This window comes from Arachis ipaensis, chromosome B9, assembly GCF_059453495.1.
Source record: "Arachis ipaensis isolate K30076 ecotype BB chromosome B9, ASM5945349v1, whole genome shotgun sequence".
Taxonomy (NCBI): domain Eukaryota; kingdom Viridiplantae; phylum Streptophyta; class Magnoliopsida; order Fabales; family Fabaceae; genus Arachis; species Arachis ipaensis.
Window position 1 is genome coordinate 62,675,529 of NC_142444.1, and position 6,001 is coordinate 62,681,529.

General features: G+C 41.0%; 1 pseudogene; it reads left to right on the forward strand.

The window, feature by feature from the left end:
- The first annotated feature begins 4,328 nt into the window (after positions 1-4,328).
- Positions 4,329-4,926, forward strand: LOC148544871 (uncharacterized; annotated as a pseudogene).
- Positions 4,927-6,001: the final 1,075 nt, after the last annotated feature.

The following is a 6,001-nucleotide window of genomic DNA, read 5'->3' on the forward strand; positions in this document are numbered from 1 at the left end:
AGACAACACAAAATACCCAACAGCAACTTATCTCTCATCTCTTTTCATAACAAGACCGTACCTTAACCCAAGATTCATCTTTTCTTCTCCATTCTTTTCGAATTCATGGCTTCATCAAGTTCTAAGAGAAGGAAAGGAAAAGAACCAGTGGTAGCCGAACCATCAACTTATGATACAAAGATATTTAAGTCTCAGTTTCATAAATCAAGGTATCATAGGCTCATGAAATCAAAGCACATCATTCCAAAAATGGGCTTTAGACTGAGGGGTGGAGAGTATCCTATCATGAGAAGAATTACCTAGGAAAGGAGGTGGAAACTTTTGTGTGAACCTCTCATAGACATCAGTGTAGTCATGATAAGAGAATTCTACGCAAATGCTGTGAAGACAAGCCAGGACAGCCCTCCTTATAAGAGCTATGTCAGGGGTGTTGAGGTAGATTTTAGTCCACCATCAGTCATGAGGGTCCTATAGTTGAGAGTAATAACCTATGGGGAGCTTAGCTTTGAGGAAAGATTGCAGGGTGAGAATGACCCTGACGAGATATTACATGGGTTATGCTTTGAAGACAAAGACTGGGAAAGGGACTCAGAGGGAGCTCCAACCCACTTGAAAAGAATAGATCTCATACGTGAGGCCAAAGGGTGGTATGAGATAGTGAAGAGGTCTATACTCCTTACTGAAAACACCTCAGAAGTCACAATCAAGCGAGCTATCCTGACATATTGCATCTTAAAGGGAGGAGAAATCAACCTCTCACAGCTCATAGCAGATAGCATTCAAGAGTTGGCTGAGAATACAAGTAAATCAAGTAGGCTTGGTTATCCGAGCACTATTCTGAGGCTATGCAACAGGGTTGGGGTGCTCTTTAAAGATGAAGATACAGAAAAGGTAAAAGGACGCAGGGAAATCACAAGGCAAAGCATGGAAGGTGCTACTGATGATGACAACCAAGAGGAAGAAAGAGCTTAAGGTAGAGGAAGAAGACCACAAGTGGAGGGAGAACAAGCTCCTGGTGCAATGGAAATGAGCCAATTGCAAAGGGCCATTGAAGAAATGTCTCAATAACACATGAGAGCACAGGAGCAGTATTTGAGGCAATAAGAGCTATACTTGCAACAACAAGAGCAATATTTGAAGGATTGTGAACAACAACTGCATTGGCAGCAGCAAATGATGGACAAGCAAGACAACTTCCAGCTCCAGATGTTAGAACAAGAAAGGGAGTTTCAAGCAGGAATTCTTGAGGGGCAAAAGGAACAATCAGCAAACGTTCAAGAATCAGTTAATGGATTGTTCCTACGGCAGGCCAAGTACGGGGAATACACCCAAAATCTCTACCAATGGAAAAACATATATCATACAATTGGAGAGCATAGGTTTGTGGATAGAATGGAGTATGATATAGCAACTCAAGCAAAGTTGGACTACGTAGTCCATAGCATGCCAACATTGAACCAACAGATCAAACCATTTGGGCAATGGCAAGAGTTGATTGATCATCAGAGAGCAGTAGCCAATAAATAAACAGCACACATGCAACAAGGATTGAAAGATGCTGGACTCTGGGATCAGGTAGACCACATTTGGGATAGAAGGTGCCCTGTTGAAGAACCCCAAAAAAGAAAGAAGAAGAAGAAGAAGAAGAAAGGAGAAAGCAACAAGGGGAAAGAGCACGACAACTAGAGGTAGTGGAGTTCTTTTCATATTTTTAATCAAATAAGGATGATGCATATCTGAAACATGATATGCCTCCAAATGTTTTATGTTTTGCATTTTCATATCTTAAGTAGTTTTCTTGTTAGGATTTGCATTATGCTTGTTGTCACTCATATGCTTTAAATTCATGTTTTGTCTCCCTTTATGCATCAATAAAAGAAAAGTGCTTGAAACAGAAAGTGATTGTCCAATGTTGTAAGAATTAGAATGAAATTCAGTGGTGGTACTTGTTTGATTTAATGATTAGCTCAATAATAAAATCTGCATAATAAAATGTTCCTTGAAGTGTGAATTAGGGTGCTGCTATAAAGCCTTTTGTTAATAAACATCCCTTGAGAATGGATCAAAGTAAGAAAGAAAAAGAAAGAGAAAAGCCAAGAATTAGCAAAGAAACAAACAATAAGGCTAGACACCAATAGCTTGGACCTTAGGACATATGCCTGTGGTGCTTTTGTACTAGGATATGCTTGGACAATTAGGTTCTGAGGAGTATTTTAAAACTTGACCACTTGGATTAACTAATCTGGGATTGCCAACCGAAAGTCCATTATCAAGAGCAACCTAGTTACAAAGCATTTAGTAATCCAAAGAGATGCTGGGAATCAATGTTCCTAGGAATAAATTGTGAGCCAAATGTCTGTGGTGAAGGAGTGTTGAGCAAAAATTAAGCCAAAAGGCTGCTGCAACACTTGCCACCAAGCTTTCATTAATAAATAAGCTTTCTAAGCAAAAAAAAGAAAGAAAAAGCTAACAGGCATCAATCAAAAAGCAAGGAATAAGGAGCGCTCACTAAGCCAGTGCAGCGTTTGAAGAGTGAACGCTAGTATGGAGAGGCCAAGCAAGGGGAGCAAGGGCGCTACGTTGACAATCAAAACGAAGCGCTCAACTACAAGGCACCAGCGCTCAATTGAAGTGAGCGCTACGTTAACTCCTTCTACCTTTTTCGTGCATGGCTCAAAAGAAAAGCAAGACACAGCACTCAAAGTGGAGTAGCCAAGGTTCAAAGGGGGAACCTCACACCAAGTGTAGCGCTACGTTGCATCTTTCAACTGAGCGCTGAGGAATTGCATGCACGCAAGGGAAGCATGACAAAGCATGTAGCGCTACGTTGATAATACTCACTGAGCACTCCACTGGAGCTAGGACCAATGGACCATTTTCAAATCAAATGCCATCTTGGATCCAAATCTTCACCAATTTAAAAACCCCACTCCAAGTTCTAAAAATAAAAAATAGAAAGTATATAAATAGAAGTTAATTTGATTTGTAAAGGACCTTTTTTGCTCATTTTTAGTTTTACCTTTAGCTCCATTTTTAGTTTTCACTTGGATTTGAACTGTTTTGGGATTTGGGAATTTGGATCTGAGTTTTCTTTCTGCATTTTTCTTTCTTCTGCAAATTTTAATTTTTGTTCTTAGAGTTTGAATTGAGATTGAAGAGCTTCATTGATTCTAAGTTTGAGAATCATCTTTTACCTATTTTCTCAATTGTTCTAAGAATTGGATTTGAGTTTAGTTTTCTATTTTCAATTTCTTTCATCTATAACTTCTACTTTTCTGTTTTGGATTTTTAAATTGAGATTGAAGAATTCCATTGAATCTGGATCTGAGAATCATCTTTGCTGTTCTTTCATATAGTTTTGGAAATTGGAGGATTGAATCTAAGTTTCATTTACTGTTTTCCTTTCCATTTCTTCTGCAATTACTTTTCTGCCTGATCAAGGGAGCAATTGAGATCTAGATTTGCTTTCTAATCTCATTTCTCTTCTTCGATCTTCAATTCCTCTTTAGGATTTCATAATTGATTCAAGTTTTCTTGCTGTTTTACTTCTTGAAGTAATTTTCCATTTCTGTTCTTGCTACTGAGATCCAGATCAGAAGTATTGCATCTCAGAGCTTGCTGATTTACTTTAGTTTGAAATTTCTTGTTCAATTCCAAGTCCCAGCACCCAAATTCTTTTATTCTTCAAGCAATTTACATTTCCCAGCAATTTAGATTCAGCAATTTATATTTCTTACCCTTTAAGTTTCAGTCATTTGCATTACTTGCACTTTAAGTTTCAGCTCTTTTACTTCTTCTGCACTTTACTATTCTGTCAATTTCCCATCTCCCTTTTATTTTCATGCAATTTAGCTTCTGTTGATGACAATTCACTCAAATCATCAACTATTCACTTAACTAAATTCATCACCTAACTAAAATTGCTCAATCCATCAATCCCTGTGGGATCGACCTCACTCTTATGAGTAATTACTACTTGATGCGACCTGGTACACTTGCCGGTGAGTTTTGTGTGGAAATCTGATTTCCACCCATCATTCACCCCTTTTTTCTTGATGAGAGTAAGGAACCCACTTTTCCCCTTCGGTGGCAAGAGAACCCTATAGTGCTTAAGTACTCGTTAGAGAGTCTTGACGAGATAGAGAGGGCCTTTGTGGGTGTTTTGGAGGAGCATTGGGGGGAGCCTCCTTATTTGGATACGAAGAAGTTCTTAGGGGATCCTGCTCTTCTCCGTTCAGAACTAGGTAGTGCCTGACATCCTAGATTTTTACTGTCTTCGTTTGTGGTTGCCATTATGTAACTATTTTTGTGATTTTTCCTTTTCAGAGATGGCTTTTGGCTCTGATTCAATGAAGGTCCTCCGTAAGACAAGAAGACTGTGGCTGCTCAAAATCTACAAAGAAAGACGTTGGGGGAGGGTTCTTCCCAGGTCCTGCCGAAGAAACCGGACTCGGGTTCTCAAGGTCCGAAGAAGATTATCCCGACTCCTCAAGTTCGTGTGGCTCCTACGGATCTGCCTCTTGCAAGCTCTGGCACTGTTTCTTCCCCTTCTTCGTCCTAGCTCTCTCCTAAGAAGCAGAAAACATCCGGTGCTTATGACCTTAACGATAATAATTTTGATAGTGTGGCCTTCACTGAGGAGCACATTGCCCCGCATGGTTTCGTCTCGACTGATGACATGTCTGTTCTCAAGCATCTTCACTTTATGTCTAGCAATAGCATCCGGATGGCCAACCTTAGTGCTGCTTTGGCGAGGGAATTTAAGAAGTCCCCTATTAATGCCACCAGTGCTTTCCTTGGGAACGCCAAAGCTGAGTTTGAGAGGGTGGAGGGGTTGAGGGCTGAGCTGGAGACAACAAATGTGGGGTTGGAGCTTTCTTTGGAGAAGAAGAAGGTCCGGGCTACTGCGGCGGAGGCCGCTGCTAACTTGAAGGAGGAGATGGCGAAGAAGACCAAGGAGATTTATACCCGGACTTATGGCGAGCTTCTTAAGGTTAAGGAAAAGCTCTAGTCCTCCTACGATGATTATACCTAACTGCAAGGTTGCATAGTGAACGGTATGATCGCCTTGTATGAAAATCTGAAAGCCCAAGTCCGGGTTCTGGCACCTGACGTCGATCTCTCTCTGTTTAGTATGGATAACATTGTGGAGGATGGTAAGATTGTGCCAGACCCTGATTAAGATGAGGCCCCTGCTCCTGATCCGAAGGCCAAGGTTTCTGTGGCCCCTTCTGCTGAAACAGCCCGATCTGAGGCCGACCCCAACGTGGAGATCTTAAATGGCCCAGATGGTGTCGTCGGGGCTATTCCTATTTCGGTTATTCCTCCTCCTCCTCAGGAGGCCGCAACAGGGGCGAAGCTGGATCCCTTATGACTTCTATTTCCTTGCTCTGTGTTGATGTGGTCCGACTTGTGGACCTTTGAACTCTTTTTATTGTGATGTTTTGGGTTGTTTGCTGACATTTGTGGTTGCTTCTTAGCAACCTTTTAGTTTTTAGTTAAAACACTTCCACTCTTGGGTTGCTTGTTTGAGTAACCTTTGAGTTTTAATGCTTAACTTTTTGTGAAACTTCTTGTTTTGATTGTTTTGGTAGTACGTTGGCTGCCTCCTAGGTAGTGTTTTTGAGAAATGCTTACCTTTTGGTTGTCTTGCCTGAGCCTTTCTGGCCAGCAGCCTCTCTGATGACCTTGAGATAGTGTTCTTTTGTGAACTTCTACCTTTATTTATTGGTTTGTTCTTCTTTTAGTTGTGTTGACAACTTTCCGAGTTGTTTTACTCTGCTTTAGCGAGTTTGTCCTTGCAGTTTAGTGTTGGCACTTCGGACCCTTAATCGGGTTCCAATAAACTTTCTAGGTAGCGTTCTGTTCTAAACTTTTACCTTTTTATTGTTATTTGGACGATCTTTGAGCCTTGAGGTTGATGGGTGCTGCAAGATTTCTTGGATGAGGCTTCTATTGTTGCCCCCTGGCGTGGTGCTGGCTAGTTTTGAGAGTGCATTGG